The following is a 26904-nucleotide window of genomic DNA, read 5'->3' as shown; positions in this document are numbered from 1 at the left end:
CAGGTTCAGGTTTTTTCTATGTGGAAAGCAACTTGTTTCCACTAGAAGAGACACTTTCCCCACACACATGCACCTTTTTTTTCGTTTTATGTCTTGTCTTGACTGCACTTCGCAGCCGCGCTTTAGCAAACTGTTCTGGAAGCAGCAGCTGATGGCAGAAGCTGCTTATCCCCTGCTCTCAGAAATGAACAGAGAGCCTACAGATCACTGAAACTATACATCTAGCTTGCTTACTTGTAAATGGCAATGTTTTCCAAGAACTGAAGACCCCTTTTCTGAAAAAGTTTGTAATGCTGTCTCCTGTTAAAATTTTCCATTTTTTCCCCTCAGTTTTGGCATGTTGGTCTAAAGTTTAAAAAATACCACTACCACAATAAATAAATAAATAAATAACAAACCAGACAGAAAATAAAGCCCATTCCCATTTCCTCATCCTGGTGTTTGCAACAAATAAAGTCTCAGCTACTATTTGTCACCTACAAATGCAAATAAAAAGGAAGGAAAGGGGAAGGCTTACAGGGGAAAAAAAAAAAAAACCAAGGGTTTCTGACTGCTCACTGACTTCAGATGGCAATATCAAAATTATCCATAAAGATCTCTGATCAAGTATAGAAAGATTATGAAAGCAGGTTTTCAGTGGGCTTAAGGGTGGTAATAAAACTGTTTTCTCCTCCACACGCAAGTCTCCCTGCAAAGAAAAAACATTAATGACCGATGTCTACCAAACAGGAATTGTGCCGGGTGATGAGTGGCACCCTCCGACAGTGGTGCTGTGAGCACCAAGAAAGCTGGATTAGCATTGCAGCAGCTGCTAGATTCACAGTCTTTAGCAAAGCTTTGCTGCAGACCACAGCTGGGGCTTAGTAAGTTTAGAAATACACAGCTCTTTTAATTGACTGTGTAATCACTTAAATCTGTATCTTCCTTACAAAAAATCTTCAGGTGCTCTTCATCCTTCAGGTGCTGTCCATCACAGAGGAGGGCTAGGTGCAAGGTGTCCATCACAAACTGCAAAACAGTGTATGCTGAATAATCACTCCTGACCAGCCACATGTCACTAGGGGCCCAAACTACTTTCAGGCTACCACATTTCTTCTGGATGGGAAGTCTTAGCCAGAGCTGTCTGTATCACGCCTTGTGGTATGTGCAGTAATTGACTGATCCAAAGATCACCAGGTCGCTCCTTTTACTCTGTATAAGAAATGTCTGAGATCAGTCCTCTTAGACTAATTAAGCAGAGATCCCCCTCTAATCCCCTTAGAGCAGACATCCCATTGCCCTGGCTTTGTGTGGACAGACTCCGTAACAGCTCTGTCCATTATGTGACTGATGAAGCAGCCATGCAGTGGCTGAGGTAAACATGGTGCCAAAGGTGTATCTGTGGGATAATACAGAATCCATGCTGTTGGATGTTAGGATGCTTAACGCAGTAATTCTGCTGAGTTGCACCAAAAGCAAAGTGCCTTGATGACCCAGACTGCAGTGTCCTGCTTCTGTTGGCCTCCAGCACTGTGAAGTGCAAGTGACATTGCACAGTGGGAGTATTTCACAGAATTGGAGAATATCCTGAGTTGGAAGGGATCTTCAAGGATCATGCAGTCCAGCTCCTGGCTCCACACAGGACTACCCAAAAATCAGACCACGTGTCTGAGAGCGTTGTCCAAATGCTTCTTGACCTCTGTCAGGCTCGGTGCTGTGCCTGCTGCCCTGGGGAGCCTGTCCCAGTGCCCGACCACCTTATCAGCAAAGAACCTTTCCCTAACCCCCAGCCTGACCCTCCCCTGTCCCAGCTCCATGCCGTCCCCTCGGGTCCTGTCGCTGTCCCCAGAGAGCAGAGCTCAGCGCCTGCCCCTCCGCTCCCCTCGTGAGGGAGCTGCAGGCCGCCATGAGGCCTCCCCTCAGCCTGCTCTGCTCTGGGCTGGACAAACCAAGGGACCTCAGTCACTCTTGCCTTCTAGACCCTTCACCACCGTTCATGGCTGGCTTTCTCAAGGGTGTGCTCTTCCTGTGCTCCACCCTGACAAAGTCCATGCGCTGCTGCCAAAATTCAAGCTGCGGGCCACGCTGCCTGGCCATGCTTAGACCCTGGCCCTCAGCATGTCTGCTGTACATCCAAGACAGATCTGAAGAATCCTTTGTCCTTCAGGCATCAAACAAAATGCAGAAGTCAGTTCTCTGCCTGGAGGTTTTTAGGACTTGCCTACCCACAAGTCACTGAAGGCACAGGAGATGACAGCAAACCTTGCATCAGGGTAGCGCATAGGATGTTTTCCCTCCTTCTCAATGTCTCTCTGCACCAGTGTATCTCAGGCTCTTCAAAGGATGGGGGTATTTCCCTCAATGCGCACGACTTACTGGCATCACTTGCAGATTGCTCAGTGTCGGCTGTTCCGGTACTGACCGCAGTAACTAGCTTTGAGTGCAAAGCAGGAGTTTTTCCTGCAGTTAACTGGAGGGCCATGAAGACCAGAGGGCTTTCTGAGACTCCTACAGAAGAGCCAAATTAAAAATCGAGCAAACCTTGGCATGGCTCCCCGCCTGGTGATTGCAGTGCAGCAGAGTTTAACGTGCTCTTGCCGGGACCAGCGAGCCGCTGATGGTAAAAGCAGGCTTTTGAAGGCCTATCTTGAAAGCCTGTCAAAAAGTAAAAATAACCTTGGTAATGTAAGTTTTTAAGAAGGTAGTAGTTGATCGTCAGTTAAAGCAAGGTTAGTTTCCAGCCAAGAAGACTGATTTTTTCCAACTTCTTTCTTGTGTGCTGCTATTGTAAAAGATCTTTGGAAAAAATGAGCAGTTGGCTGAGACTCTCAAAGGTTAGTCAAATTCAGGGCCCCGAGGTCAAGGTATCTCAGGTGGCTTGTCCTTTCAAGCTTCTTTTTCCTGTTACAGCAGGGAGACACCTCTGCATGCATACTGTGCTAAAGTCTGGGAATAAGAAGCCTTTTATCTGCTGATACTTTGATCCGTCAGTAATTTATCTGGACACACACACACACTTTATCACCATCCTTTTGTTTTAACGGCCCAACAATCTCTTGAAGGGAAATTTACCTAAAAACCTATGATTTTTTGGCTTCTCTTTACTGATATTCTAGTCTGTGTTGATATCATGCTCTCGGGCAATGATCATTAAACTCTTGGGTAAAATGGGTGCATTACAGCCTCATTTCATGCCCATGGGAGGTCTCAGAGAGACTCACCCAAAGGAGCACTCCATGGCCCAGCGGATCCCCAGCCTCACATTTCCAAGTCAGGTTACCTCCTGTGATGAGTACAGATGTGGTAACAGTAAGTGACAATAAAAATTAGACTCTGAAAACAAAGGGACTTGGAAAAGCACTGAACCACCCTGCTTCTGAGGGTAGTAGCACATGGAAAGCATAAGGCAACAAGGCAGGAAATGAAGTTTGCATTATTTTTGTTTGTTACAAAAACTTGCAGCTTCAATCTCACTTCTTCCCTTGCTTTAAAATCCCAGTGAAGTAAGAAGTAGCTTTGTAGGCCTTGTACTTGCAAAAATAGGCTTGGGTAAACAGCAATTGTATTCCAGTCCTTTTAGCGCTGTGCGTGAGGAGAGACACAAAGCATTTTGAGTGCTCAAATGGGGAATCTCCTGGAAAGGGACGGCCTGAAAAGGGCCAAGCCTTATGATTCCAGGAAAAGAGAAGGTCAGGCTTAATAAACTGGCTAGGATTATTTAAGAAGAGCTGTTATAAACTGAGGAGGGTGCGTTTGTGTGCAACAGCACATTTTTGCTTGCAACTGTAATAGATGGGGGAATATAAAATGCTTTCTCTTGGTTTTTGTATTCTGCCCTGGTGAATTGGAAAAGAGGAAGCAATGAGGGGACACATTCCTTTTATACATTTTGATCCTACATACCAAATGCTTCAGCAATGGGGGAAAAATAAAATAAAAAAAATAAAAAAATAAATGGAGCGATGCGCTGTAAACCTGATATGTAAAAGCTAACTAGCTGGTGGGTTTGGCAGCGTGGTGATGAATAGCAAGCCCCTTGGGAGCCTCCTCAGTCCTTACCCAGGGATGTAGATCTTCCTACAGCCAATTATTCAGACTACAGATACAATGCAGTCTGGTTTACAAATGCACAGGATATCCCAAATGGGCTGAGGAGAGAGTGACTCCACAGACAGACACAAGCTTCCCCCCCTCCCCCCTAGGGGAAACACAGGAGAAACATGGATAGAAGTTCGTTATAATAATAACTGCATTTACTGGTAGAGAAGTTTGTCGCTGGAAAGCGAGCAATAGAAAAAATGCTACAGGAGCGAAGTCAGTGTGTGAGCTTCCTACAGAAACAATGGCAATCCAGAGAAAGGGAAAAGGGGGAAAAAAAAAAAAAACTCTAAATATTTTTTCTTTCCTAAAGAGGAGAGAGAGAGTGATACCTGAGATGCCTGTCTTCACCATTAGAACTGTCAATTCTGAGAGCTTCTCTGAAGGTCCTGCTGAAGTGATTCAAGCAGGCACTTTCCCCCGGCACGTACCATAAGGCAAACACTTTGTAGAGGTGCTAAAAACAATTTCTCCAAAAAAAAAAAATATTCCAGGCTGAGGCCAGCTGACATCTCGTGGTGTAATCAGTTTGCCTGAAATAGCCTCCAAGAAAAAGAAATTAGAAAAAAAAAATCCATCTTGCTCTACGCCCACCTGTTTTTGAGTTGGACAAGGAGGAAGAGGAGGCTCAGACTGAGGGCAACCACTGCTGGTCAGTGCTGCAGCCCACCACTGGGGGTCCTATCAGGTGGGATCCCAGCTAGGCTTTAACTTGTGCTTTCCCTCTAGGTTAATTTATTTAATTAATAATATTGATTAATTTAATTAATTGTTAGCACTTGGCCATGACCAATGAGCACCACAGCAGAGCCATGGGCGCCTTGGCTTTAGCTGCACCTGCATCCTGGATGTTGCTGGGTCCACGGCATTGATTTTGGGTGAAGTGAGACTCGGGAGGCCATTTAAAGAAATGGAGAACCAGACACACTGAAAAACGTCCTCTCTTGCTCTCAGCAGCAGCAGGTCATTTAAAGGCCTTGGTCATGAGGAAAGAGAAAGTCTGTGTTTATCACAGATCCCTCAAGACATCTCTCTAGGGAAGCCCCAGGGGCTGAGAGGAATCCTCGTCTGTGATAATGCCCTTCCCCTTTTTCCACACTTTTGCAAACAGCACATTAGGGAAAACCCACAAAGTGGGAAGCAGCAATACCGTCCTGCAGCACATCTTGTGGGACACGCACAGAGGTGCTACCTGGTGATGAGGCCTCGCCTGCCACCTCCAGTTTGGCCCGTGACAGGGTAGATGAAGGCTGCCACCAGGAAGGCTCTGGTCACAGCAGCCTGAGCAAGTGGCACGCTCACTTTGCAAAGCACTTGACTTTGCAACGAAGTTCTTCTTCGTAAAGAAGTTCTTCTTCCTCAGTGAAGAGAAGCGAGGTGCTTTTCAGGCGGGTGATGAGTTGCATGCCCCTCTGAGGCCACCAGCAGAACATGGCCTCCCCATCTGACCTCCCTACTGATGGGGTCGTCCTTCAGTGGATGTCAGGAGCTGGGCTTCATGTTTCATTGCACTCTTCTAATATTTTCAAGTTAAAATCCACTCTCTGGGAAGCCCTTACAGACTCTGTCTTTCTTGCCCCTTTAGGCAGGCAATAATTCCTAGTGACAACGTGCTCACCCGTTCCTCCAGGCCACAGGTTTTGAGGGAAAGCCTTCCAGCTTAGCAAAGGCTCGTCTAATGTTTGCTGCGAGCTTCGCTGTGACTAATTGAGATTCGTGTCACCCAGGCAGTGCTGATTGGATGCAAGGTCACGAGGTGTATCTGTTCCCTGATTGAGCACAGCTTTTTAGAAGAGACTTCCTCGTGCCAGTGCTTGACATGAATTCGAAATTCACTTCCAGCGCGTACTCTGCACGCATCTAAGAGTCTCCCGTTTGTGAGCTCTCCTGCTGGTTGGCTTGCTGGGCAGCGAAAGTGCCGTATGCCTTCCTGGGATGGGACTGAGCATCACACAGGGTGGTGGGATGGGATGCTGCCCAGAGCTACCCTTGACGTTCATGAACATAGATAAAGCAGTCACCAAGCCTTCGAGGACGGCCGTCGGATTATTTGCCTGGCTGTAAGCATAGGAAATATCACCGCCAGTGCTGAATGGGGAGTACGTTCCCGTGCCTGGATTAAATGCCACGCTACTCGCTCCGCAGACAGCTGCCGAGGAGTTTATCTTCCCACCGCTCCCTGCCCTGCCTGGAGCTGGGCTGCGTGCCCTCCTCGGCGCTGGCGGCACCGGGACTTAGTCAGCAAAACCCAGCAGATGGAGGAGCTGGCTGGCACTGTCGGATCTGTCAGCCCTGCTCGCTCCGTGAAGGTACTCAAGGCGCTGAAATTGCAAGAGCAGGCAAAAGATGTTTCTGATTATCAACTAAAACAGGCAGGAGATGAAAGGGGGTGGGGAGGGAGGGAGGAGTGATTCATTTTAATGCAGCTAGAGGTGAGGAGTTGGGTAGGCTCTGCTACCGGGCTGGCAGCAGTGATTAACAGAGCTGTTAATGACCTGGAGCAGAGCAGCACCGGGGCAGGGCTGGCTGGAGGCAAAATATACAGTTAACTTTGTAAACACCGGCGGCTTTGCTGCCAGCTGGGAAAACCAGACAAACAGCGCGATGGCAGGCGGAGATCCTTCTCAAAACGTGCAGGGGAAGGGATGACTTGAAAGTATTCATTGTATGCGGACGGTATGTCCTACACTAATTCAAGTTGTTTGGATCCAGCCGATTGTGTTTGGTAACCTAGCCTCCGAAAAGACAGCAAATCTGAAAATCAACAAACTACAGAGCTCCTTTATGAATAAGTTGTCCCCTACTTGAAATCCTATGCAGAGGCATTAGCATACAATTTCACAGCACATCGGGAACAGCAAAGTGAGTCAGAGACAGGACTGATAAGGATCAATGACAGGCAAAACTTCTGCTGTCAGCAGTGGAAAAATGAGAATTGTTTGAGTTAGAGATGAGACCGATACAAGGAGCTGACAGGGGGAGGTGTAGCAGTCGGCGAGTCGTGCAGGTCCAGCAGAGCCCGTTCACCATCCCGTTCCAACATCAACAGGGAAAACAAGTGGAGACAGCAGAGATGCGAGGTGGTGGGATATATTCCACTTGATAACCACAGTCAAGGAAACAATAACACTGAAATAGTGAGGTTAGATAGTGAGATTATACATATTTGGTAAAATACTTAGCTCAGAGCATCAGAGTATAGTCCAGCTGAGAAAGGTGGAGGGGGAACGACAGTGCAGCTGCAGTACAAATGTGACAAAGGTCCCTGAAGGATGGCTGCGACCCTCCCAGAAGCACCACCAAGTGCAGGGCTGGATCCTTTAAGGAAAAGCCAAGGGCCACATCTCATGCTGGAAACACATCCACTGCTTTGCATTTAGTGCTGCGGTTGTCAATGACCAAAACACCCTGCCAGCCAGTGGGTTTCTGGCAACCGGCGTGTCTGAGTCAGAGATCTCCGTGCAGCGCCCAACCTGAGCTGTCCCCAGCTCTGAAGCCACCTCCTCCTTGGAAATCTCCACCGAGGAGACAGCCAGAGGACAGAATGTGGTTCCACTGACCACAAGGGATGTTTCTTGTGAGCAGGTTGGCACAGCGCTGGCTGCATGCTGCTGTGTGCCCCATGCTTGTCCTTGCACCACTGGTGATGCTCAGGTGGTATTTTTAAAGCTCAGCTAAAAGTATTCAGGTATTTGCACACATGAAACTGAAAAGCTCACTGCTAGCCATCCCATAAACTGGTCTCTGACAAGAGCCACAAAAAGCATCTTGGTAAAGAGATGCTGTGCCTGGCTGGGAGTTAGCCTAATGTATGTCATATGCAAAAGGCAACACTGCCAAAAAAAGAGGCTCATTTGGGCCTCACATTGTGATGCTGTGCTTACAGGCAAATAATTTCTCCGGGTTGTTACTCTTTGCTTGAGCAGCTGTCCCTCAAAGCGCAGGAGCAGATGATCTGAACGGCTTGAGAGCTGCCCTGTGGCAAGAGTCACCGTCACCAGCAACCAAACCTGGGTCTGGCTGGGAGGCGGTGGGATGCCGAGCACCTCACATCTCCCCCGGGGCTGCCGTCTGTGGCCAGGTGAGGGAGCAGGGCTTTGCTGGTGTCCATCTCCCTCAGCTCCACTTCAGCCCATCACGAAACGGCATGGGGATGCAGCAGCCCTGGAAGGCACAGCCCTCTGCAGAATACATCTGTGGTTGTCGAGACGTGGTAGGAAGAACAGGACCCCTTGGATCCGTTCTGCCCCTGCCCGTTCCCATCCCCAAAGCACTTTAAAAAGATGCTTAAGAAGTCGTTTTTCAAGAACAGGAAATTAATTTTGAATGAAAAAAATGCACCATCTCTTCCGCTGTTCAGGCACAACGGGGTGACTTGACTTATGTTCCAGCAACTTGTGAAGTTAAAGCGAAGCCTAATTATTTCCTTCTATTTCTAACTCCAGCTTCACGTCTTTGAGTTAGAATAGACAAAACGAGCCGCTTTCCACTTTGTACTATTAGAAAAATGTGCCTGGCAGTCTCCCCAAAATCCTCATAATTTTTATTACAGCGTTCATGTTTGTTTTCGCTTTCCCCTTTGTTAACATTTTAGGCAACGCAAGTGAAGCCCTCACCATCAAACCAGCCCGTTAGCGGGAATGACATAAATTACATTGTTCTCCAGGGCGCGGAGCACCCAGCTATTAAATCCAACCATGGGAGCTTGGCAAACCTTTTCATACACGAGGCAGCTGGCTCCTTTCTCCCCTGCCTCTGCTCCCTCCCCCTTTTCTTGCCTTGCAGGAGTGCGATGTGCATGCTGAGGAGCATCCTGCCCCCAAAACCCTTTGCCGCAGGTGCTCAGCACAGAGCTGGGTACCTTCCTAAAATGCTTGGTGTCCCAGCTTTCCCTGGGGACGGACGTGTCCCGTGGAGATGTGCCACATGTGGCCCCAGAACATGGGCTGTCCCCAGCCATCCTTACCCCAGCGTGGCCGTGGGGCAGGGCAGAGATGGGTCAAGGTGCTTGGAGATGTCAGCCTGCTCCCTGCCACCGTCCTTCCCCGTGCTGCCACTGCATGGCTGCAAGGTGGATGGCTCCTATCCACAGGGCATCACCTGCAGGCTTCATGAGGGAAATGAAGAGCCCTGAGACTGCTTCGGCCTCTCTGTAATGAAAAGAAATGGAACCCAAACCCCAGGCTTGTTTTCCTCCAGTGAGTTCTGGCACAAGCAGAGGGAGTTCTCTCCCGATGAACTTTTTCCTCCGCACCAGCCACTGAAATAAAAAGAACAGCACTTAAATGGGATTTGTTAGAAGACAAACAAGGTTAAACAGGTTAAATCGTGGAAATAAAAGTCTCTCTGTTCATATCTCGAAGCAAATAGAAGTCTGAAAGTCAGAATCAGGGATAAATGTCCCTGTGAGACGTGCCTGCTGGCACTGCAGTGCAGAAAGGCAGGCTCTGCAGCCCTCCGCCTCAGCAAACAAAACCTACCTGCACTCAGAGGGGAGGTGCGGAGAGCTGGTTTTCAGGCAGCGATCAGATGTGGCAGTAATGGCAAGGAAAACGCACCTCCCTGGTGGCTTAGCTGGCCCCCGGTCAAACAGGGAAGCAGCACGAAGCTGCTCTGCCCTGGCAGACAGAGGTAGGGACAGGACCACACACGTACACAGATGCTCTCCCCACCCAACACAGGCTCTCTCCCCAGACACAGAGCTGCACGATTAAAAGAAAGGAAACACCACATAACTTCCCGGCCACTGTAGCTGCAGCTGAAGCTGTTGTGCCGACCTGCCCTGCTCGTCCTCCATCTCCACTGGGAGAGGCACGGGGTGGGGAGCAGGACCCGGCAGTGGTAGCTGCCCCAGCCCGAGGAAGGATGGGATAAGAGTGTATGTGTGTGGGGGGTAACCATGAGCTTTTGGCTGGAAAAAGCCTCTATGTACAACATGTCTGGGTTTACAGGCATCGTCATTTGGAACACCCTTGGAGGTGGTGAAGGTTTTATCAGCCGTCAGAGGAAGGATTCAGCTCCAGATGGTGGCCTCCTGAATTCATTCCTTTCACCTCCCAGTGGACACTCAGGTTTGGTCATCTGAATCATTCTCCAGGCTCCATTAACCCCAGTGAGGGTGTAGATACCTGGCTCAGCCATTGCTGCCTGCATTTAGATGTGCATTTAGGTGACCACCCCCGAGGGTGAATCCCAGCCCAGACACCCCTTTTTGCCCCTTGGCAGGAAACCACGCAGGCAGCCTTGCTAAGGATCACATGAGCACGCTTGCCCTATTCCAATGCAACATCCCCAGGGATTTAAGAACAAAATCATCGGTGTCTGCAGAAGCCTTTTGTCCTGAAGGGTTGTTTTCACATCGCCACACCAGTTTTGCTCTTACTCACCTCTCCTTGGATTCACCTGCCTCCATGGCCTTGAACCTGAAAAGCCAGGGACACCAGTGGATCATAAACATCAGTTCGCTTACAGGTTGAAGTAGGCAATATTCAAGTTCAGCAGCTAAGTGCTTAAGCAGGATTGAATTCCAATAAAATCTAAATGAAAGTGAATTAACATAGTTAATCTACTATTCAGCTTGATTAGCTCGCACCAGATAATCAGCATTTCCTTATAAGTTATTGATAATAATGTTGGAAAGGAGTGGTTGCACTTCCCCAGGGAGCCAGGACAACGAGAACACGTGTATTAGCCCTCCTGGTAGCAGGACATGAGCTGAACATTGCCAGAGTCTTGCTGCAAGAGTAGGCACTTCCAGGAGCAGGACTCCTTCCAGGAGCAAAGGGTTTCAAAAAAAAAAAAAATAAAATAAAAAATAAATCAGGTAGATAGAGGATGCTAGATGGATAGATAGAAAGAACAAGTGACCGATCTGTGAACAGTAAAGAAAACAGAGACACCAAAGTAGAAAGAGGAGTGTGTTACTACCTGCTAGTTCTGCAAGAGATTAAGGAAACAGGGACTGTGAAAAAGGCGCTGCTGCACACTCCTAGTGCTGGATTTAGTTAGAAGTGGGAGAGAGCTCTGTGGTTTCATCAGGAAGAGATGATTTTGGGAGTCACATCCTCACAGAGCGCTGGAGTACACAGTCAGTAACTGGAAAATAGCCCTACCGATAATAAGCAGCACCAAGTTTTCTCAGATGCAATAGCTCATGTGTATTTGAGCCAAGCAAGGGTGACATTACTTTCAGCTATTTTAAAGACAGATAAATTGCTGGTTAGTTGTAGTTAGATATACTGCAGGTTATAGAAAAGTTCCTAATAGAAGATGACCTTGCACCGAGTGGACATAAGCTGATTGGGTTCAGGTCAAAGGACTGATGCAGGTGTCTGTACGTTCTCCTGGTGGCCCTGGACCAGGGGGACAGCACGGTGAAGAAGAGTGCTCAGCTGGCAGAGAGAGGCTAAGGAGGATGGCTTGGCTCTGGCAGCCAGGAGAGGTTGAGGAACAGCACGTGGTGGCCAGGGAAGGTGTCACATATGCCACATACAACCAGGGCAAGAAGAAGTGGGAGGCATTTGCAGCAAGGGTGGGATCACAGGAAAGCTAAGGTTATAGGATTGCTGAGCCGAGGTTGAAACCAGCAGCTTATCCTTTCATTTAAGGGACTTGAAAGAAGTTCATAGAATCATTAAGGTCGGAAAAGACCTCCAAGATCATCTGGTCCAACCATCATAAGCTCGTTTTCTCAAAGATGAAAAAGAAGTTGTGCAGGAGCTTCAGTGCTTGGGCTGGAGGCATGGCACTTGGCTGCTGCTGGGGTGAGGTGGCCGCAGTGGCAGCAGCCCCTGGCCAGGAACCCAGCAGAGCCTTTCGTCCTGGACTTACTAAATCCCTTCAAGCAGTCAAACAAAACTGCATCAAAGCCACTCAATTTCTCCCGTTGATTTCCCCTCCTAAATGAAATTATCTGTGAGATCCTGACATTCAGCTTCCTGCTCAGGTTAAAAGGAGTAACAATTTATTTAGGTCTCAAAAAATAAGAGACTAGCTTGCCTCTGCAATTCAATAAGAATAATTATCTAGACTGCAGGGTCAGAGCCAGGATGACTAATGGAAATGTTTAGAGAAATGGAAATTACCCTGCTGCAGACTGAAGCTAAACTCAGAGTTTAATATATTCCAGCTAAAAAGACCAGATAATCTCCATCCCCAATGCTGAGGGAACTGGCCCATGAAATTGCCAGCCTGACAGTAAGGAGTTCTGATCTGTCAAATCGGAGATAGATACCGTACGATGGGAACCCAGCAATTGTAAGAAATGGGAGAGGGAGAGTGACCCAAGCTGTCTACACACTCATTAATCCAACCTAAGAGGTTTACAACCCCGTAAAACAAATTTTGAGTGAACCAAATAGCTGAAGACATGGAAGAAAGCGGGACTGAAATGCAGCACGAGCCAGCCGAGGGATGGCCAGAGGGCAGCCTTCCTGGCTCCAGCGGTTGGTGCCCGTAGGCCTGTGGGATAACTACGGGTTACTGACTGTGAATGTGCGAGCAAGCCTGTTGCCTCTCCCTCAACTCCTACAGCCTGCTGACCGGCACCTGAGAAGCAAGACAAGGCTACTTCAGCCACTTCTGATGTGGTCCAAGCACGTCACCTTCTGCAGATGAGCAGCTCCCTCCCTCCAGTAAATCCAGGCCTGGAGAAAACTAGCATCCAAAAAAAAAGAAAAAAAAAATTGAAGCAATTTGGTCAGAAAACTCATGGGTATTTGGGGCTTAGTGGGTGCGCATGAAGGCACTGTTGCAAGCTTTTTTAAATAAGCCCATCTCAAAAGTAATTTATTTATTTTTTTAAAGAGCAAAGGTACTTGAATCAAGGGCTTGTATTCACAACAAGCAGGCAACTGTATGGCCTCAAGTTTATGGAGGAAGGGCTGAGCCCTGCTCTATCATCAGGGACCATTTTTATTTTTGGTGCTCAGTAAATTTTGAATGGCTTTGTTGACATGCACAGTATTGGTGTTTGCCAAAAAAATACAGATTTCTAATGCAAGACTAGCATAAATATTTGCAACTGTACCTTCCTTTTACTGTAGCTTACAAAGAGTGATTTCTCTTCTCTTGCTTTTTTGGAAGCTATAAACAGAGAACATTTACGGAAATTTTTTTTTTTTTTTTTTTGCTTCACCCAACTATTGTACCTTTAGAAATGGTCCCCATGTCTGGTCTCCTGTGAGAGCAATGGCACGGCAGGGCCACACAGACATCGGTGCTGGGAGGTGGCAGGCGGGGTGACAGGAGAAGGAGAGGAGGTGAAGTAACGTCCTCTTGTACTGTCCCTGCCGCACGGTGACATTTTGGGGGGTGTTTTGGTCATTGCCCAAGGCAGTCTCAATCTGAACAAAAGATTTTCCATATCTTATAAGTCCTCGCAGGAAAACCTTGACCGAAAATGGTAGTGACAGCCTGGAGTGGATGCACAGAGACTGTCGGTATGTCACAGCGTTTCCACAGCCCTGATCCTCCTGACTGTCCCACACCTCATTGCACGTTACTGCCAAAACACTTTGGCCCTCTTTTAGCAACGTGCAAGCCAAAATGAACTGTGAGATCTTCTGCTGCTACATCACTCAATTATTTCTGAGCTCTGTAGCTCCCTCCTAGCCCGTCCATAATTCCTCTATGGACAGCATTACTGAAGCCAATAGGTATGCAGAGAATTAAGGCTTTAGCCTTGCATTTCTTCTACTAATAAAGATGAATTAGAGCAAGATCAAGGAAAAAGAGGTAAAAAATATTAGGAAGTATTGCTGTGGCTGTTTCTGCAAACCCACTTTTTTTTTCTGGACTGATCCATGATCTCAGAAGAGAAAAAAAATTACAGACATCTCCATCTCCACCCCAATCTCTGTAAACACACACAATAGTTCCTCATGTAGACCTGGACAGCTGGAAGAAGGCTCTCTGTGGGATTGCTTTCCCATATCCCCTCACTTCCTTTCCTCACTCCAGATGCTGCATTTTTCAGAATCTCTGCCCTTGTTCTTCAATACTTTTTGTGCTTTTACTACTTTTTTTTAACAGCAGAGCCCTTGTTGCACCCAGCTCAAAGAGCTCAAGAGAGTGTGTGCACTCACCAGAACTGCTCACTGAAGCTAGGATGATGCTCATCAAGGTGTCTGTGTTATAAGAATATTTTGATTACCTTACAAGCTGCAAATGCTGTGCTCTTAGAACATGCTGATTTTGGTTTTAATTTGGGGGGGGGGGTTGTAAAAAAAATTAAAAATAAACATTTTGAGCAGCTTGTAATGTTACCTCCTTATAAATTTTCTTTTACTATGGGGATGTGTAGAGAAACAGACATTTTCTGACATATATTTCCAAAAATTATGATTCAAAATCTTTTTCTGATGGAAAAGTTCCCAGCTCTAAACTGAAATGATTTCTTTTTCTGACCCCAAAGAGATTCTTTTTCCACCAGTTATGTGATCTCTGGGGAAATTTCAAACTCGCTTCAATTTGGAATGAGAACAATGTCAAAAATCTTGGAATCTGTCACAAGCTGGAAATTTGGAATTCCCCCAAAGAAGTTTGGAGACTTCTCTCCCCCGTGAGCATGCTGGGTCATACAGGGCTGCTCTGCCCTGCACCAGATTCTGGCACTGTACCAGGTGGAAAAAGACAAATTGAAAACCCGTGACTACTGCCACCTCCTGATAACAGGATGTGGGGACATCAGTCTTGGCCAGGAGCCCTCCCCAACCTTCTGGATGCATTAATGCCATCTGAGATTCTCAAATTGGCTGAGGTCTCCAGTGTTGACATCCCACTACACCAATGGAGACTATGGCCCTGGTCTTTGCTGGAGAGCTGCCTTCTTCCCTTCTGCCACCTCTAAGGCACAAAGGGAGATGACCGGGTGGAGCTGAGGTCTCCCAGGAGCTCATCAGTCTTTCAGAAATAGCATTTGCTGGTGCAGAAGATGGGGTATGGCAGACTCAGGCACCCTGGGTACCAGGTATCCTGTGCAAGTGCCACCAGACAGATGCTGTTCAATGGTATCTGATGAAGGTCATCAGAGCACCCCTCATTCTGTGTTTTTTACTTAAACTTTTATGCAGGGGAAACAGCAGCTTTCTTAATTTGGCAGCTATGTGCATGCACAAAACTGTCCAACTGATAGCCAACCTACTCGCAGTACCAGCAGACAGCAAGGTGTGCTTTTGCAGCTGAGCTGTAATCCCTTTGCCTGTGGTGCTACCAAACCCCCGTCTCATATATATTTGGTTTATGTAAATAGGTATTTATGCATTTTATACATGTATATATATATATATACACACGCATACATATAAACATGCTTACTTATATTTACATATATATATATATATATATACACACACACATTCAATGCTTGCTACCTGTAGTTTTAAGCGCAGTCACACCCTGAGCAAGCACCGTCTCACTAATGGTCAGGGTGAGTCACAGACATCCAAGCACACGAATACACTTGTATTCTGCCTGACCTCATTAGATACCTGTTCTGGATATGATTTTACAAAGGACAGTGCTAGGCTAAAGAAAGCATCTCCCTGACAGCCTTTAACAGAAATACGGGCCTTTGAGTGAAACCAAAGGAAAAAGAACAATACCAGCAACCAGATAAAACTGTGAGTATTTAGGCCACTGGAAAAACAACGAAGTACGGTATTTCACACAGAGGTTCGGTCCTCACCCGGCAGCCTCTGGGTGATGCCCAGCTTGTCCAAGCAGCCGCCTGGGCACTGAACCAGCCCCGTGCTGACCAAGGGGGCAGGGTCATCCTGGGAGCACGCCGGGGGCCGAGCATTTCTTGGGTGATGGATGAGGAGCAGGAGCACAATTTTGTGACTACACGAGTGGCTCATGGAAGGAGGAAGTCATTAAAATCCTGAGAATTTGCCCTGCCGAGGCCGATGTGAGACTCTTACACGCGTTTGCTGTCTTTCTGACCTGATATAATATCCTTTTAACGTGGCTACTGCTGGCAAAGAGGGATCTCCAAGCATGCACCAGTGTATGGCTTCTTTTCACACACTGCCATGCTTACTGAAGAAGCAATCAGGATGATTTTTGTTTGTTTGTTTAAATAAACTCAAATAAATAATTTTCTTGCTTCCTAACACCTTCTCTTCTTTGTATTTACCTGAGAGCTCGGTTTCTTTTCTGTGTCCTTTTATTTCTGTTTCTCAGTGCTAGAGGAAGGCACTGAATATTTGTATTTCCAAACTACTTTTGTTTCATTCTTTTTCCCCTGAAGAATATTTCTTCTATGGTAAAACTGTATGGTAAAACTGTAAAGCTTAGAAGGCAACAGAGGTTGAATAAATGCTCACCAAGCAGGAGGCTCACGAAACAGCTTTGAGGGATCTTTTGTCCATGAGTGTGCCACATTTTGAGGCACTCCTGCTGTTTTAGGTCCACTGGTCAGGTGGCAGCAGAAACTGATGGGCAGCTCAGAGTGGGGAAGTACAGGGCTCTTTTAGCTTGCATGACCTCATTCCAGACCCATGGAAATTTGTTTCACCCTCCACAGGGATTATGTTAGTGGTGTGTAAATCTATATCTGTAAGTTATCACGAGATATTGTCCTTTTTTTTTTTTTTTTTTTTTTTTCCTGTTCTCAAGCCTGCAAATACATGCACTCGCGTTTAGCTGAATGCAGAGAAATCTCTGGCTGCAGTGAAACTCATGACTGTGCCAGCGGTCGACAGTAGTGGCAGGCAGCACATCAGAGCGGGTTTAGCCTCTCTTTGTGCAGAAAGGTAGAAAGAAACACTAAAAACAAAGCCCAAACAATGACAGTGCTGATAATCAACAAAAGGATTTTTGTCTTCACAAGCTCAGGTTTGGGGCACTGCAAAGGGAGGTGATTTCCCCTGTTGAAAGCTGATCCTGAAAACAGTTGGCTCCAAGATGAGGAACCAGGGATAAACAACTGCAGCGGGGAAGGGACTTCTGCGGTGGATGTGAGACTTACTCTGGAAAAGACCAGGGATATGAAGAGCAAAGAGAAGAGCGGAATAAAAGATAGGAAAGATGATCTGGGAAAGCCATTAAATGCCGCACTGGGGGTTTTGAAGCTCGTGTTAAACTGCAGGCTGACCTGGTGAAGCGAAAGGAAAAAATGTGAGCTCTGAGGGAAAACAGAAACCCAAGCAGAGCAGCAGAGTATTTCTGTAAGCCCAGCACGACAGTTTTGCTGAGCATGGGCAGAAAACGGATCTGCATTTTTTCATTGTCTTTCCCAAAAGCAATTTCAAGATTAACCAGCCCTGCCAGAAATTTCCCTGCAGCTGAGCTGGTGCCCACCCACTGCGGGAGCCATGTGGGGAAGAGGCAGCCATGGACCCCTCTGGCACACGCTCAGCAAAAGTCTGCAATGATCTGGGCATCACAGACATCCTTTTGTGTGTTCAGGGCTCAGAGGAGGAAGAAGCTTCACGAGATCCCATTACCTCACTGGGGAGGGTGGTGGCATTATCACGGGGCTGGTACAAGAAGTGCCATAAGGCTCCCCAGCCCCAGCGCTTACTCCATCTCCTCCTGCATCTTTGCTCAGCTCCACCATGAGCCTGGCAGCACCACTCGGGTGGTAAGCAGCCGCTGTGCTCTTCCATTCCTTCTGCTGAACCTGTGAAGGTAAGACATGAGAAAAGGCAGCATTCAAAAAGCTCATCACCGCAAGTAACGAGGTGGGCTGCTGTTAGTAGTGAGGACAGGGGATGGTCTGCTCAGATGCAAGGCAAGCATTGAAGCCTGAGGGCTGGGGGAGAAAGGACCAGTAAGTATGCCTCTGGAGAGCATTTCCAGACCTTCAGCCTTCCAGGTCACCAGTGGTGATGCTGCCCCAGCCGTGGTGTGGCGAGTGACAATGCCAGAGAGACCAACACACCTAAAGCAAAGCACGGCCTTGTCCTCGTATACGCGTGCTGCATGAGAGCACTCCCCAGCGGCAGCAGAAGCCCAAAGGCTGCAGGAATGAGGTGGCTGCCTAAATGCCTGAGTTCTTACCCAAATACAAGCTCCAAGCCCAAGGGTCATGTTCTGGGAAGAACCGTAGGAAAGTGAGGGCCTGGATTGTGGGATTTCAGTCCAGCTCTATTTTGGCAACGCTTCACTCTTCTCACAGGTAGGGTTTGGGTATTTTTTATTAAAATGCTGCCATTAGCAACAGGTCAAACAAGGAATTCAGCTGGTGAGCCTGCTGGGTCAGGCATCTCACACCAGTGGTGAGCCCCAGGGCACCCCAAGGGCTAAAAGAGCTGGTAATGACAGAAAACTCCTGTTTTCCATCTGGTTTTGTCAGAGAGGCACTGGGCACCCATCACAAGCACACTGCAAGCATATGCCTCAGCTGCAGGCTGGGAAGCACTCACTGAGCTACCTAGCCTCAGCCCAAATGCCTTGGAGGAAAGAGATTTCCTTGCCCCAAACCTGTTGGGCTTTAAGCATGGGACCATCAGCATCCACCTGCTGGCTGCCACCACGAGAGCTGAGGACTTGGGGTGAGCAGGCACAGTGACACCAACCTTTCTGCTGTTAAAGCAGCTACAAAAGAGGACAGCAACTTCATATATATACTTCTATGTATGTATATATGTGACTAGATATGTGTATTTTTTTTCTTTTATACATCAATAAATATAGGTAGCGGTACGGTGCTGATGCAAGCCCAGGTAGCCTCGCTGCACGGACAGGAGTTGTTCAGCTGCAGTCACCCTTGGGGGCAGGAGTCCCTCCTGCCCCTGCTGTGTTTAACTGTGTTAAGTGAGGCAGTGTTTACAAAACCAGGCCAAGATCCCAGAAAGGCTCGGCCTCGCAGCGTGTTGAAAACGGGAGCGTGAGAACTGGCAGTGCAGGGACTCAGCAAGCACGCGCCGCTTGGGTGAGAGCCCAACCTTCCTCAAAGGCGTGCGGAGAAACGGTGTCCTTGCTTCTGTCCTGCTTCCCTGGCTGGGCGTCGGAAATTTCCGCTTTACCTTTCTGTGGGGTTTTGGCAGAGGAGCTGAGCAAGCCGCCCGCTCTCCCCTGTGCCACAGTACGGGCACGCTTGGGCTGACGCGGCCCAAGAGCTTCTCGGCAGGGCCCTGTCAGCGGCTTGCAAACTCATTTCGGCGGGGAGGCAGAAGGGCAGGGCAGGACAAACCTGGCCAGACTTGCCCTTTCCCTGCTGCCGAGAGCCCACGGCAGCACTGCCAGCGGCAGGAGAGGTGTCGGTACTCCAAAGCCAAAGAAAACACCCCTCTGAACGTGCCAGCACCGTTTTTACAAGCTGAACATCCCCGTGGCAAGCTGCACCTATAAGCTACCACCTGCAGTAGTTTTAGTGGAGATGCTCTCAGTTTTGACGCCACGTAGAAAAAATATTTGCACTGTTGCAGGCATTTCTTTCATTAGACAGAATATAAAGGTCCATAAGTAGGGGAGGGGAGGCAGGGAGCACCCGTCCAGGGCCTTCTACAGCTGATGCCCAAGGAGCCCCAGTTGGGCAGGATACAAATCGGTGCATAGAAAAGTGCTTCAGGGTTGTTTTTGTTTTGTTTTTGTTTTTGTTTTGGGTGTGCATGTGTATGGCTAATACATTTGTTGCTGAAGGTTTATTTTTAGCTAAAAGAGAGATCATCGTTACGCCATGGCAACCAGAACTAGGAGGTAAGTTAGAGCAAGCTGGTCTGACTAAAATATATCTGAAACCATCCAAATTGATTAAATATCCTAAAAATAAAGATGATGGCTGTTAGCACAACACAATGGTGATGTTTGTGATTTAGAAACACAGGCCACTTCTGTTACAGCATGCTTTTTTCCCCCAGTTACCAGCTGCGAGGGGAGGCCTGGGAAAGCGTGGCTGATAGCCACAAGTGACTAATACCGCCGAAGGATCTGCAGAACGGGTGGGATGCTCTGCTGGAGACGCGAGGAAATGAGGCTTTAGCTTTGGAGGCGCAATAAAACCCTCCTGGTGACTCCTGCTTGAGTAATCAGCAGCGCCGTGCTGGGCGGTTGGTGGGCCGCGAGGTGGTGGGTGGGTTTTCCCCTTCCTCACAGCATGATTATTCAACGTGTGCTGAGCTTATTTGACACGTGAAGCAACATAATGGTGGCCACTGAGTGTGGGGATGGCCATGCACGAGCCCTGCCTTGGTGAGGGATGGAGATACTCTGCCCTTGGGAGCTCTAGCTTGTTATGAGATGGATGGATTTGGAGAACCCCAAACTGTCAGCACCAGGGGGCTGGGATTGGGGGTTCGCTATGGGGCCATGTCCACCGTAGGCTGTGGTGGACCCATCCATGCTGAAACACTGAGTCGTTTAGGTGGGAAGGCAGCTCAGGTCTCTCATCCTACCTCACACTGAGGTCAATGCCGGCATCAGTCCGGGTTGCATTGTCCCGCTGGGTGATGTTCTTCCATCATCGAAACCATGGATGGAGACTGCTCAACCTATCAGAGTAACCTGTCCCATTGTTTTATTATCCTCACAGCATACATTTTTTCCTTGTCAGCCCCAGCATCAGGCTCTTTCATCCAAGCCATTTTCCAGTGTCAAACACATTTAAACTCTTCTTCTTTATACCTTCTTCAAATCCATTCATAGAGCCTTGAAAGTCCTCCATACTTGCTGGCCCTGATCCTGGAGCTGAAAGCATTCAGATAAAATTACGGTAAAGGCCCTGGAATTAAGCCTTCTTTCCCAGCATTTCATAATTTCATACTGAACAATTTTTACCATTCAGATTATACTTGTTGAAAGCAAAAATGCTTGGAGATTATTGCCACAATCCAGAAAGCAAATGAGACCATACTTTCTTGTTCTTCTTGCAGCAGACTATCTATCTAAAGTATTACATCTTGACAAATGGTGTCAATATTTGTGAATAACTTATCATTTTTAATGAGCATCTGACAAAATCTAGTATGTTTTAAATGATATGCATAACACAATCTTTATATTTCAGACTATGAAGCCTTAACTCATCCTTACTTCTAGATAATGCAGAATCAATAAAGATTGCAGGTTTTTTTATTATTATTTAAAACTATATCCCCAAAACGAAAAATAAATCTCTTTCAAAGTGCTCCCTGTAATTAGACTCCTCTTGACCTGTTTTTTACAGATGTTTTTGCACTTTTAACTCATATTCGTTTGGTTGACTCTCTGTTCTGATATGTTCTGTGCTCAGTTCTGAGCTGTTCCTTTGCTTTGACACAGCAGGAAATGCTCTTAATGACTACATTAATAATTATGCACTCAGAAAACCAAGTCTGAGCACTAGGGTGAATACCAGGACTGAAACAACAAAGTTTTCACATGAACATTTCAGTGGGCTGCAATCATCTATTCTGCCTGCAGTGGCTACAAGGATATGAAGCATTTTATATATTTATATATATATATATATATAATATATATATATATATAATAAAACATATTCTATTATTTATTATATTTATAAAAAAATATTTTTATTTATATATATATATATATATATATATATAAGACCATCTTTGGCCCCAACAGGTTACAAAGAAATGCCTTGATCTTGCAAGTGGCTTTGAGCAGATTCCTGAACCAGCATGGAGCCACTCATGGCAGCGTGAACGAAGGGCCCAGACATGGTTTTGTGTCTCAACATTTTCCTAGTCTGAGGGCATAGATGTCAACCTCTATCAATGTGCCAGGAAAACCATCCTCTTCCTCATTGCAGGTGGTTGTCCTCACCTCTCCAGCCTCTGTGGGCACTCTGGTGACCATGCAAAGGAGTAGTCTTACTAAACTTTGCAGCTGATGAAATACTAGTGGCTGCTGTAAGGGAGGGTGGTGGTCCTCCTCAGCCCCAGCTTTCTCTCCTCACCCTAGCCCATGCTCAGCCATGTCCCTGCCCCAGTCCCCAGCCAGCACAAGGGGACTGTTCTACCAGTCTAGCTCCCTGAAGGGTGACCTGCTAAAGGTGACCTGAGCTTAAGGTGAGACATTATCTAGAGGGTTTTGCTGCCCAACACCTCTAAGACATGTTTTCCTAGGGCTGTAAACAAACAGGATGCTTCTGGGGGTCAGCATCTCCGGTGTCTCTTTCCCACAGAGAAGCTGGCTGCTGGGCCCAGGACAGCACCCATATTGTGTCAGAGAACAAAACCCAGGGCCTTCAGCAGCCCCGTCCTACCAAGTGCATGGTGCCCATCTCACAGCTCCTCCTACCACCCATCTCCCCTCGGTGGTGGGGTGGCTGCCTTTGGTCGCCACTTGTACAGCTCCTGTCACCACCCGGACTCTCAGATGCTGCGATAATGAAAATAAGATGAAATAGTGCTTGGTTCATTTGGCAAACTTCTATAGGGTGAAGGTAAAATTGATTTTTAATTTTTAATAGGTTGACTCACCACTCGTGGGCATTGCAGACAGTAGTTAAAAACTACTTTGCACTGGAGTCAGGAAGTCAGAACTAATTAAAGAATATGTCCACAAAAGCACTGCTAATAGACTGAAGGGAAGACCTTAATTAGAAATCTGGGAAGTTGTAACCCTCCTGTTAATAAAGCTTAAATGACATTTGGGAGCCATGCAAAATAAGTAAACAGCTCCTCTCTGCATAACTACAGTCAAAGACAAGGCACCAGAGGAAAAATCTAAACAGGGCCCCGATGCTGCTGCTCCAGAGCTACAACAACCCCTCCTTAAAAGCAGTTTTCAGCCATGTTCTCCACTTAGTAACAAGCAGCACTGCAGCACTTGAAAAAATCTGTAGAGTACGGCAGCAAGGTGACTACAAGGACTGCAAGGCGTGAGCAGTACTACGCAGAAGCTAAAACACCTCAGCTACAGAATGCGCCTTAACTCTGCTCTGAACGCAAGGATCCAGGTGCATCTTCGGTGATCCGGCATGCAGAGCCAGCCAGGACTCAAGAAACAGATGAAATATTTTAGGCATGTAAACGATGATGCAGTGGTTTGGTGACGACCCGTGCATGGCAGCAAAATGCAAGGCTTTGCAAGATTTCCTTTCTATCCAGAAAAAAATAAATAAATCTGATGGTAGCATGCCCACCAACACAGGGGTGCAGCTGGAAACACTTGCAATTATGCATTAACAAACCGGGACAGCGCTTCAAGGCAAAAGGCATGCTGCTGTACCCTGCCATCACTGCCCCCAGTGCAAGCAGCCTGCTCCTCTAAGCTGCCTTCCACACTTGTCTGCAGCGTGCACTGATGTTGCTGCCCACTCAGAGGCAGAGAGTACGGCATTGCTGCAGCACGCAGAGCCAGCTCTGTCCGTCCCAAACTCCTTTTTCTCACCCTGCTCCACCCAGGATGGCAGCAGCTGTGCCGATGCAGCTGTGGAGCAGCGAGGACCCCTGTGCGAGCTGGGGTGGGGAGCCCATTGTAGGATTCACCTTTCAAGGAGTGCTGTGTCAGAGCTGAGATGTTGAAAATAACTGCTGGCATGTTCAGGCATGATATCTCTTATAATAAAGAAGCACCGTGAATTTCTCCGTACCTTCTGTGCTCTGGCTGCCAGTACATAAATCCACCGAAATTGTCACACTGTGTGGAAAAGAGGACCACCGTGCAGATTTAAGGCATGATAAAATAACGCAAAGGAGATGTTCTCATTCACTTTTAGTCCATTACCAGAGGCCCTAGAGCCATCCCCTTTCACTTCTCTCCCATGGGACAGCAGTGGTTTGAAGTTTGTGGTGTTGCATGGTTTCTGGATGCTGTGGGCACAAAATATCACAGTGGTGGTTTATCTGGTTGCTGGTGCCTGATGGTTTCATAGCACCCTTCCCTAGGCACTCTTTGCAACTAGGCATAATACACTGTACCAGATATACTTAAAAATGGAAAACTTCATCAAGGTCACAGTTCTTGCATCGTTCTGATTTTCATTAGCAAGCTGATTTTATTTTAATTTTATGAAACTTTCAAGTAGTCATTCGAAAAATAACCAATATAGGCAATTACATCAAAACCATTTCTTCTATCTCAACAAAGCAGCCATCATGGCATGAGGAGCAGGAGGGCCGTTACAACCTGGAAGTTGCACCTGGAGCTTTTGGGGCAAAAATTAAATTAAATTTAAAAATAAAAAATTAAAAACAAAACCAAAACAAACAAAAAAAGGAACATGAGCAGTTGAACTGGAGCAGGATGAGGGAACAAAGGTGTTGTGCCACCTCACAGAGTGCTGCGTAAGGTGGCTGCCACCAATGTGAGCCATGGAGATGGGTCACCTCCATGCTTCAGAGCCTTCCTTTGGGACATGCCTGAGCCAGAAGAGAGCCTGAAGTTTCTGAGGTCTTTACTTGGATGTAAATTGGAGGCCAGTTGTCTGTGGGATGTGTCAGAGAGCAGCCACAGCTGCCAGCTGCCTGAGCTCAGCGCTGTGTTAAGTCCCATTCACTCACAACTCTTCCTTCTGACACCTTGCGTGAGGGCTGACGGAGACCCATTCGTGTTCACGTAGGCTTGAGAGGTAGGCCCATGCAAACTTCAGGTAGTTCAACAAGGTGAAACGAGAGGTCCTGCACCTGGGTCGGGACAATCCCAAGCACAAATACAGGCTGGGTGATGAATGGATTGAGAACAGCCCTGCTGAGAAGAACTTCAGGGTATTGGTGGATGAAAAACCAAACATGAACTGGCAATGTGTGCTTGCTGCCCAGAAAGCCAACCGTATCCTGGGCTGCATCAAAAGCAGTGGGGCCAGCAGGCTGACGGAGGTGATTCTGCCCCTCTGCCCTCATGAGATCCCACCTGGGGTGCTGTGCTCAGCTTTGGGGTCTCCAGCACAAGGACATGGACCTGTTGGAGTGAGTCCAGAGGAGGGCCACGAGGATGCTCAGAGGGCTGGAGCACCTCTCCTACAAAGACAGGCTGAGGCAGTTGGGGTTGTTCAGCCTGGAGAAGAAAAGGCTCCGGGGAGACCTTACAGCGACCTTCCAGTGCCTAAAGGGGGCTACAGGAAAGCTGGGGAGGGACAGTTTGTCAGGGAGTCTAGTGACAGGACAAAGGGGAATGGCTTTAAACTAAAAGAGGGTAGGTCTAGGTTAGATATTTGGAAGAAGTTCTTCACTGTGAAGGTGGTGAGGCCCTGGCACAGGCTGCCCAGAGAAGCTGTGGATGCCCCATCCCTGGAGGTGTTCAAGGCCAGGCTGGATGGGGCTTTGGGCAGCCTGGTCTGGTGGGAGGTGTCCCTGCCCATGGCAGGGGGTTGGAACTGGGTGGGCTTTAACGTCCCTTCCAACCCAAGCCATTCTGAGATTCTGTCTCAGATTTCTTAATTTCTATATGACACATCTAGGGATCCCTGCTTTCATAAAAAATAAATAAATAAAATAAAATAAAATAAAATAAAATAAAATAAAATAAAATAAAATAAAATAAAATAAAATAAAATAAAATAAAATAAAATAAAATAAAATAAAAAACAGCAGTGGGGAAGCTGGCACCAAGAGTAGCCATGGATGATCTCCTGTGCCTGCACTTCACAACAGCTTGCAAGAGAAGATGTGGAAGGAACTGCAGCTGGCTAGCATCAGCCAGCCTCAGCCATTCAGATGCCTGGCTGAATTATCAGCTTAGTCTGAAAAAGAAAGGATTCAAAAACAGACCATTGATGGTAATTAACAACTGCACTTCATGGGCTTTCAGTCTAATGAATACACAAATGAAAAATCAATGGGGGAGGCTTCCAAAAATGAACACGGCAACAAACTTGGATTTGGCTCAAAGACAGCTCCTCCCAAACCAGCTCTAAGGCTGCGGTCCTACGATACATTTCCATTATTTCATTGTACAGCTTTCCCTCTGGGGAACTCATTAGTCCTTTTTATTGATAAAATAAATACGAGCCTAATTTTAAAATTAAAAAAGCATTAAAATAATTACATCTCCAAATCCCTGGTTCAGAAATGATAAGAGATCAAATCAGTCAAAGGCTGAAAATGATTCCACATCTTCTGAAGGCCATTTGAAAAATTTGCTCGGAACGAAGCAGCCACACTGAATAAAACTTTAAATAAAGAGGATTAAGCTCTGCGAACCACCAAACTCGGCTGAAGCTGCAATTTGACATTATAAATTGCCAGCTTACTCTCTTTTTAGTTGGAGAGATACAGCATACATTTGTCTTTGTTACAAAGGGGCTGTGCAGCTTTAATTCGCTGTAGGATAGGGCAGTGGCTGGTCACATCCACAGGGTGAGGGCAGGCACAAAGAGCATCGCCGGGTCTTTCCCTTTGGGGTCATCACACGGGCTCTGTTACCTCTCCAATGCACAGTCGGGCAGAGGTCTGCTTCTAATCCAGCATCACTTCTGAATTATGTCTTGCCTGGAAACAGGTTTTGGCAATGAAAAATCCAGTTCCAGCCAGACAAGATACCCATGAATTCTGGAAACACTTGCTGCTTGAGAGAAAATCTGAGACGTGTAACTGCCAGTCAGAAAACCACGCAGGATAGGAGGCACTCCCAGTGGTCAGGGTGTGATTCTGAGACATGACGTGACTTAAATCTCCTCCTTTTGTGTATTTCTGTGCCTTGATCAGAACCTCAGCCTGTCTACGTCCTCCATTTCTACACTGATGAAGATGACACCCCATCACACCCCACTAACGCTCACCCAGATATTGCTCTGATTAAGAAAGTGCATGACATGTGCCATTTGGGATTTGAATATAACATTTAATTTGATTCAAGAAGTACTTTATATTTGTCCAGAGTTCAGAAACATTTTGTTGTGGGGTGGATCCACAATGAGATTTTGCATTTTCTGGCGTCACAATATTGTAAAAGCAGTGATTCCCACAGCTGCTCCCTTTCTGAAGCAATTCA

The sequence above is a fragment of the Anser cygnoides genome, chromosome 1, assembly GCF_040182565.1.
Source record: "Anser cygnoides isolate HZ-2024a breed goose chromosome 1, Taihu_goose_T2T_genome, whole genome shotgun sequence".
Classification (NCBI taxonomy): Eukaryota; Metazoa; Chordata; class Aves; order Anseriformes; family Anatidae; genus Anser; species Anser cygnoides.
This window is presented reverse-complemented; position numbering follows the sequence as displayed.